Below are 10336 nucleotides of genomic sequence, written 5' to 3' on the forward strand. Positions count from 1 at the left end.
TTTACTATTTGTCATATTTTTTTATTTATATGTTTGAGTATTGAGTATAAATGAGAGAAACATTTAATTCCTTATAGGAAAAAAAAAATGATAGTTAAATAATTCAAAAGATTTGATGAATAGAGCATTCTTTGGATATCATAAACATTGGAGATATACATTTAAAAAAATATATGCAAGCATAGACTCAAACTTGGAAACTTAGGTGGTAATCAGTATGACTATGTAAGCTATAAGTGATGATAATAACATTGTGACATAATGTTTTTGAACTTGTAGACAATAGTAGGAGAAAACATCATTAGTGGTGCATAGTAATTTAAGTGACATAATTATCCATGTTCCTAAACACTTTAAATTTGGAAAATTTTAATATATATTCATTGGCATGTTCCCTATCTCTCTAATTTGGTTTGAGAGGTAATGAATTTAAAATATTACTGTATCAGCTACTAAGTTACAAAATGTTCAAAATAATTTTTAAAGTAAACACCCATAAGTAAACAGCAAAAGATAAGCAAATAAAAAAATGAAAATACTAATTTGGCTTTAATGAAATAAACTTATTTCTACTTAGAAATTTATAAATCAATATTAAACTGAGATTAAATTTCAAAACATTGATTTCAATTTGGTCTCATTTAAATTTGAAAATATCATTTTTATTTGAAAATCTATTACAATTTTTTGAATTAATATTTTAAACATATATAAATATTGATAATTATTTACACTTAAGTACTTTTATTGACTTGGATAACTAAGAAATTATTTTTCTAGATTTCCTAAAAATAAAATTCATAAATTGTTCAAATTTCACTAATAAAATTCAATTTTAAAAAAAATCTATGCTAAAAAATTTATAATAGAAAAATACTAATATATTAATAATGTTGCATTCTATTTATCTTTATATCAATTTTGATATCTTTATAGCCAATAATTTTTAACAACAATCTTTTACATTACATTGTGACACATTTGATCAAAACGAAAAAAAAAATCAACGAAGAATTTTTAATCAAGGAGAATTAAAAACAGGGGGAGAATTGAAAACCGAGGGGGAGAATTGATGAATGCGATGTGAGTAATTTTAGAAAGAAATAAGTTATTTTTAAAACTTGTTGATGCAATTGGAGAATCGGAATGAAAGCATTTAATATTAGAAACTATACTGTTTACAAAGAATCAAATGCAAGAGAAATCAGATGCTCTTAAGAGCTTATGGACTAATGAGTTTAATTATTTAAATGATTTTTAAGAATTTGAAAAGTAGTTAATCCACTTGGATAACAACAATAAATATTAAGTGGATAACTTAATCTGAAAAAAGATCAAAGATGAACTCATCAAATTCAAGATCAATCATGACTTAATATCTACGCCATTACTTAAATACATCGAACATTGATTAAATAACACTTTGCTTCGAGTATCTGATCAGGATTTCCAAGAAGCAATAATATTAGTTTGGTTCAAGTATCATAGAAATAATCACTATTCATTGAAAAAAGATCCTGTCTCAGTCGGTAAAGCTTAAAAAACTTACGAATATAATCAATCGGTCGTAATTGAAAAGATCGTTTGTCGGTAAGCTTAAAACCATACAAACTGTGTTCAGTTTGAACTTTGATTCACTGTATAATATTTCTATTTTGCTTATCTTCAATCCTTTTCTTCACTTCATAAGCTATGGATTGCGAACTGTAAATGCTTCTGTGATATATACAACTGGCTACCGATAATGTTATGTACTTTGAAGCTACATTTTTCATACGAATATTGAAGTTTGTAGAGTTCATATTATCACACGGCTGATCTCTCTAGAAACTTGACTGCGTAACCCATAGCGGCATATTCGAACCACGAAAAATCCTGATCAAAGTCGCAAGCTGTAATTCGTGGGCCCGGATTAAGAAGTTCCCTGCCCCAACTACTTCGTGTTTATTACTCTGAAAAGGTGGGGCGGTCAAACTTGCACCATCAAAATTTCTCAACACTTAAAATTTTGAAATTTGATAATTATAATTTAGATTTATAAAAATTCCTATCAGTTTTTATCAAAATCTTATAATAATTTCAATAATTTTCTACAAATTTAGGATTTAAATTTCCATAATTTTCTACAAATTTAAATCCTAATTAAACTAGGGCCTCGGGAAACGGTTGAAGAAAAATTCATTGATTTGACTAATCGTTAACACCTTGAAATCTCATCTGTCAACCATCCGTCCACAATCCAGCTATGGGTGGCGACCTGTCGTTCAAAGTCCCAACAAAACCAAATCCATGAGGTTAACAATTTAGCTAACCACATAGAGACAAGATTGTTGTTTTACTCTTGTTTTTAGTGTAGGAAGATATAAGTAATAAAAAAGCAAATCTCATTCCTAATTTCAGCTTCTGGAGTTTTGGTGTTTAAAATCTATTTGCAAGAGTCTCAGCTATGATCAAATCTCTGGAAGCATCACTCATACGCCCTTAGTGTAGAGAGATACAAACAATAAAAAAAGCAAGTCGCATCACCAACTCTGGGCTCTAGAGTTTTGGTGTTTGGAATCCATTTGCAAGAGTCTCACTCATATTCAAATCTCTGGAGGCATCAGCCCTTATTGTAGGAAGATAAAAGCATTAAAAAAGCAAGTCCCATCACCAACTCCACCAACTCCATCCTTGGAGTTTTGGTGTTTGAAATGGATTTGCAAGAGTCGCACACATGTTCAAGTCTCTGGAGGCCTCACTCATAGGCCCATACAAACATTAAAAAAGAAAGTCCCATCGCCAACTCTGACCTCTGGAATTTTGGTGTTTGGAATCAATTTACAAAAATCTCATCCTTATACAACTTAGTTGTTAAATATTTCTTTGCTAACCCGTTCACTACCCACCAGCATGTTCATAACCCTTCACATAAACCTAAGCAAATCATGCTTACCAATAAATCATAAAATTTAAAGGTGTGATGCATCTTCGGCTCGTTACGCATCTATGTCAATATATTTCATAGTAAATTCACATGAAAATTCCGCTAACAATTTTGCTTTACAAATTTTGGTCGATTCCAAAGGTCACAGGTTGTAAAGATCGCTTTTTTCTGAAGAAAATAACTCTCAGATCACATTTTGAGCGTTAGGCAGAGCGAATCCATGATTAGCATAAATTATCCAGCTATGCTACCTTTATACACTGGTATATAAGGTGGGTATATTGGAGGTATATATTTTGGACACACAGAGGGATATCGGAAATGGAAAGTCTAGTTATATTATAATAAGTCTAGTAATATTATAATCGATCGCAACTTATGTACAGAGGAGTCATGATTTCCAAAAGCGAACCACTTCCCCTTATCCAGTTTGGCCGTATGAAATAGTAATTTCTTATAACATGAGATCCAGACCATATGTTTTTAAACACATTTCAAAATGTCTGCAGGTTGAATTGATGACGTAAGTATGTAATATAAGATTCAAATATTTCTAATTTACTTTGAGAAAACATGTGGGGTTAGTGTACCTTTGCAAATAAAAATAAAAAAAGTACATTCAAAATATATAAACATTTTGATAAGAGAAAATGTAGAATATTAATTTTTTAATTAAATTTTATATGTTGTAAAACGTATCATTTTAAAATAAAGTGGAATAATATATTTTAATAAAATTAATACATGTTCTAAAACATACTATTTTGATAAATAGATTTATATATCCTAAAGCATATCATTTTGATTACTTGATTTAACACATTTTGTAGTGAACCTACTTTCCCTTATATATAGATATTTAAATTTAAATTTTATTGTTTCAGATTTTTATGATATATTCATAAAAGTATTCAAAGTATTCTCGTTCATGTAATATTTGGTTTCATTTTATTTTTGGGATATTAGATTTATTGAAGGTTAGAAATATATAAATATTTGAATTTAAATTTTATTAGTTTAGATATATTATATGTTCATAAAAGTATTCTCGTTCATATAATGTTGGGTCTTAATTTGTTTCTAAAAATATTATATTGATTGAGTAATTCAAAATAAAAACATCTAATACTAATAAACTACTCACAAATACTACAGAATGGAATACATAAGAAAAGAAACCAAGTATCTGGAAGGAGGAAGAGCATATGATCAAGAGTATGAAGAAGTGACTCGGACGAAGCCTTGGGGGCTTGTTCTAGTGGGAGAAAGACATTATAGATCACACTAAAGATGACTCACTGAAGATGAGTTTCAAGGTGATCATATGACTTTCAAGGTGACGACGACAAGAGTGTTGATAACATCGTAATCCCTTCATTTCATTCCAACAATGCATTGTTTATTCATGGTTTTCTTGAGGACATTTCCCAAAAGGTGTTTTCATATTCCAACGGAAGGTGTTTTCATATTCCAATGGAAGGTGATAGAGTTCGTTATTGGCTCAAGTGGGTGTATATTTTTAAGATTAAATTTAAAGTTGTTGAAATAAGATTTTTAAAATTAAAAAATAAAATTGAAAATAATGTTTTATGTAATGTTTGTTTTATTATTAACTGTATTTTATCATCAAATATTTGAAAATATAAATTATATTTATTATATTCATTTTAATTTTAGATTTATTATAATAATATTTTATTTTTTCTTTAATATATATATATATAATTTGGGTAAATTTTTAAGAAAAATGAAAATTAGTGATTTTTTAAATATGAAAAATTATAATGAACAAAATATTTGTAGAGAAACTTTATTAATAATATTTGAAATGTCACACTTTTTACTTATTTTTAGGGACATGAAGCAAGAAAGAAAGATGAAGAGAAAGAGACACCAATGTTTTTAAAGAGAAATAGTGACCAAAAACCTTAGAATTTATTGAGAATAGATATTAATAATATTATAGAAAGTATATAATGAGTTTTTATTATTTATTATTTTTGTTATATCACTATTAATCAAATTAATTCTAACTATTGAAATAAGATAATAATTTAGTATATAAGGTAAAGTAATAATTAATTATCAACCATTAAATATTAAGATATGACTAATAAAATTGAATTATAATTAATAAATTATTAAAAATAAAAATAATAAGAGTCACTAATATTAATTAACTATTGTTATTAAAAATGATTTATTAATAATTATTACCATATTGTAATATTAATATTAAATAATGCATAGCACCAATTATGACTACTAAATTGACTATTTAATAATTTATAAATTATTAGATTATTAAATAGCTAATAAAACCAATTATTATTAGTTATTAATTATTAAATAACTAATGGAACCAATATTAGTTATTAATTATTAATTAAGGTGAAAATGCATATAACTATTATTGTTCTTATTAAATTAATAAAACTAATAATAATAAGATTATTTTTATGGTGATAATTATTATTATATGAACATTAATATTAAAGCTATTTAGAATAATATCAAAGCTTATTTAGAATCAATTAAAATTATAATGATTAAAATTCTTATATTATTAAAGCTTAAATTTTGTTGGAATGAGTTATAATAATTAATTAATATTAATAATATTAATAATTAAAATATGAGTATAGAAACAAATCAGGTTATTATTAATATTAAAATTGAAGATGATTAAAATAAATAATAATAATAATGAACTTAAGACGAATTGTTATTATTAACAAATATTATGATAAACAATAAGCCAGGAAGGGGAGGGGTAATGACCAAGAAGAAAAGGAGAAAGGGTGAAAAGAGGAAGTGGACAGGGAGTCAAGGAATAACTTGGGTTGGGTAAATTGAAAGGAATGCTTGTAAGAAAGACAATGGGTGATGGGTCGTCAGGATTCACTAAGCTTAAAACCATCCTCTCGATTAAAGTTGTTAGGGCTCTTTTCAATTTTGATGGCTTCCCTAATTAAACGGATGGTGTAGAAGGCAGTGAAGGTAAGTATTCTCACTTTATCAAAGAAAATGAGATTCTTGATTTTGTGAAAGGGCTCAACAATGATTTATTTTGATACCCGATTATGGATGTTTTCAGCCATGTGCTCCTTTATATGAGCCTTAAATTATCTACCTATTTGGCCTATGTAAGACTTGCCATAGGAAAAATGAATCTCAAAAACACCAGGTCCAAGAATAGGATAAAATTTGTATTTGGAAGACCTAAAGAGTTTCTTGAGGGTGGTCTCGGGTGTGAAGGAGGTTTGGATGTTTTTCTTCCACAAAATTCTAGAAATATGGTCACTAAGACCTTGGATATAAGGAAGGGTTACTTTAGTTATGGCAGGGGTGGGGCGGGTGGGGGGAGATTAATCATTATCTTTGGGTTTGGGATGGAGGGTAGAGTGGAATGATTTTATAATTTAGGAGGAGGAATATCCATTGGATTGGAAGGCTTTGGTCAGGAGAAATCATTCTTTGTCAAAGTGTTGGGGATCATAGATCCGAATGACATGATTCACTAAAGTCTTATGAGCACCACATTTCTAAGGGGGGTAGTGATGAGATTGGCCATGAAGGTATCTATTAATATGATTCTTTATCCGATAGACTTGAAAGGAGAGGGAGTTGGTAGGACAAGTGGAGAAGAGGACGTCAAGAAATGGAAGGGGTTTGTCAAGATCCATTTCCATGGTGAACTGAAGATGGGGAGAGATGTGGTTAAGGTGGTCCATAATGGAATGTAAAGTAGGGATGCCGTGGGGCCATACAACAAAGGTGTCACCAATGAATCATTTCCAACATTTAGTTTTTAAATGAAAGTTTTCCAAGGCGCGAGACTCGAAGGAATCCATGAAAACGTTGGCAACCAGTGGGGAGAGAGATGATCCCATGGTAGTTACTTTGGTGTGTTCATACAAAACACCTTTCTAGGTAAATAATATGGAGGAATATTTTGATAAGGTTAATGGTTTAAGAGTCAACAAAGTTAGAAATGATATAAATGGTTTCATGGGTGGGGATTGTGGTAGAGAGGGAGACAACATTAAAACTGACAAGGATATCATGTTCATCAAGATAAAGGTGTTTGGTCTTATTAAGAAAATCAATGGAATCTTTGATAAATGACAAGGTTTGATCAGTCAAGGGTTGGATAGTTTGAGAAAGGTAACGAGAAAGGGCATAGGTGGGAGCACCAATGGAACTAAAAATGGGTCTGAAGGGGATATCATTTTATGGATTTTGGTTAAACCATAGATTCTGAGGCTTCAAGGGGTGAGGGGGGTTAAAAATATTTTGAATGGAAGAATCAAGAAAAGTGGATTTGATAGCCTTATTCATGATATTGGAGATGGAGGAAATAGGGTTTTTGAAATATGATTATAGGAGGATGAGGACAAGAGTTAACAAATTTTTCAATCATAATCTAAGGAATTCATAATGACAATGGAATTTCATTTATTTGCTTTAAGTATGAGAATATTGGGATTATTATTAAGGGTTTTTAGGGATAATGATTCTTCCCTGGAGATGGTAGGTTGGGAAAATTTAGAGCGATAAAGAATGCAACCACATTCTTTTATAACTTCTTGAGCATCAGACGACGACAAATGAGGGGTAATGGATTCAACAACACAAATGATTTCTTCAAAGGGAATGTTAAAAGGGATGATAGCAAAATTAAAAGATTTTTGTAAAAGCTTCAAGGTTGCTTCGTCAAGATTTTCTTAGGAGAGATTAACAACAATGGAGGAAGGATCATAGAAAAGTACCCCATCCACCAAATTTGGCCCTAAAGTTTTTCATATATATACAAATACAAAGAAATAAAGTGCAAGTGCATGCTTCTTTTTTTTCCTTTTCTAACCTGTAGTATTTTGGACGTTAAAATCAAAATATAGATCAACAATTTTTTTAATTCTCCTCTTTTTCTTTATTAAGACAACTTTTTAATGATAATAATAAGGTCACGACCAATCCATATACCAAATTGGTGTCTCAGACTCCCTTATTTTTGACACAAGAAATCCTCTTCCAGACAATGATTACCATGTTTACAAATATCTACATACCATATCCCTTCTATATTTGAACATCTAACCTCCGAGAAAACATATGGCCTTAACTATTAAACTTACTCAAACTATAATTATTTATATGTTAATTTTGTATAACTAAAATTTAGAATTGCATATCATAAAAAATCATCATAAGTATATGAAATTAGAAATATTACAAAATTTATTACAACAAATATAAATAATTAAATTGTTTAATATACCTTCAAATTTTTTATAATAATCTCCATAGCATGATCATGATCAACTACCAATCAAATTATGGAATGGAGGCACAAATTCCAAGCAGAACCCCATATCTAGAAATAGTTTCACATCTCTCTCCTCTCCATATAAAACATTGGTGCAAGGAGTTAATCAATAAGTCCCACTTTCAGTTTCTAAAGGTATACCCAAGTCTTTACTGCCTGAGAAAAAATTATAAAAGGTAATCAACAAAATTATTTTCCAAATGTTCCAACTAGCTTATTAATGGAAGAGGAGGACATTGAAGGCCTCCTAAAAGACATGGATTTATATGTTCCATGCATGATTGCACTGGCAAAGGCCTACCTCAACGAAGATCTAAAATTCATGCCAAACCATGAAATGTATAACAAACAATCTAGTTTGACTTCTCCAAATCCCCATTTGGGAATTCTTACATAATCTTTCAAGGAGCCCCCCAAGGTGATCAAGGAAAATAGAAAATAGGGGAACAAGAGACTGAATGAATAAGTTCAATAAGATGATGAAAATTTAGTCAACTCAAGGAATGTCATTCAAATATTGGAGACATTTCCTCTCTCTCAGCCCAAAAAACCCAAAAGTTTTCATCATAAATCTTCATAGAATAAGTATGTTATTTTTGTAATTATGGTTAATGTCAATCTCTTATGAGTTTCTATTGATTAGTATATTTCCTAGTATCTTTGGTTGATAAACCAATATTTGTAGTCCTTTTATGATGAAAGGTAGTTTCTAGACTTTGAAAAACTAGGCTACATTTAATTTTCTTTGGAAAAAAAAAAAGAAATTTTTAGACTCGTTATTGAAAAAATTTCCACAATAGTTATTATTATTATTATTATCCTCATTTTGTAAATTAATAAATCCATTTATTAACTAGAAAGAGAAGTCTATTATTAGTGCTTCCTACGGGTTTTTCCACTAGGGAAACTAGACCATTGATGGAAGAAGAGTTTCTTAGAACCAAAATTGACATCATAAGTAGGTGAACTAACACTAGCGACATAGTCGACATGGTTGTCATGGATAGTTGAGCAAGTCCAAAAATATATAATACATACATGGTCCTTATAAAATCTTGAGACAATATAAAGATGTATATCCCAAAAAGATAAGCAAATAATATAGTAAGTCATAGAAATCTAAATAGAAGAAGAGACATTGATAGGTACCAAGGGATATCTGAGGAAAATAAAGCCTTTTCCTTTCATGGACAAGCTTTCAATCCTATCAAGAGGGTGAGCTATCTAATGATTTTCAACAACATTCAATGAGAATGGTTCCAAGGGAGACTTGGTCAGGATATTTTTTTATTATATTTCCAAATAAAAAAGTGAATTAATAACTAGAAATTTTATAATTCTCTTAAAAATATTAAAAATATCAATTATATACAATTTAAAATAAAATAATGTTTATTTTTTAATCATGTAATTTATATCTTAAAATCTTTTTATTAATTATTTTTTCAATTTAAATTTTTAAAATGTCTTTACATTTAATTGTAGATGATATTTTAGCAATTTAAAGAAAAATTTTATAACTCTAAAACTTTTAAAACTTTGACCATTACTTTAAAATTGTAAATAGAAATTTTTAATTTAAAATAATAATAATGTGGAAAACGAAACAATTTAACTTTAAAGAAATAGATAAAATTTAACGTTAATTCATATAAATAATTAGTATTAACTCATATTAATATTAAACTATTATATATCTTAAAGTTTTATATTGATTTATTTAAAATGTTTTTGGGGAAATCTTTAAAAATGATGTGGGAAAATATACATTTTTCATATAATTGATGATTATGAAACATATTTGATGTAGGAGAATAAATCAAAACTTCAACATTATTTCCTACCATTATAGGCATTTTGAAAATTCCACATGGAAGTGAAAATCTCTGGGTTAAAATTTTATATAAATTGAAATTTTCATGTAAAGACCAATATCCTAGTTTTAGTTTTAGAAATAGTCTAGGTTGTTAAGGGAATGTGGTTAATTCACATTCTTAGCTATGTGCAAATTGTAAAAGAGACAAATAACTGTGTTAAAATATCTTGTGCAAATTGTAAAAGAGACAAATAACTGTGCTGAA

Source organism: Pinus tabuliformis, chromosome Q (genome assembly GCF_031772625.1).
Source record: "Pinus tabuliformis cultivar Carrire ecotype Pingquan chromosome Q, CPIR1, whole genome shotgun sequence".
Lineage (NCBI taxonomy): Eukaryota > Viridiplantae > Streptophyta > Pinopsida > Pinales > Pinaceae > Pinus > Pinus tabuliformis.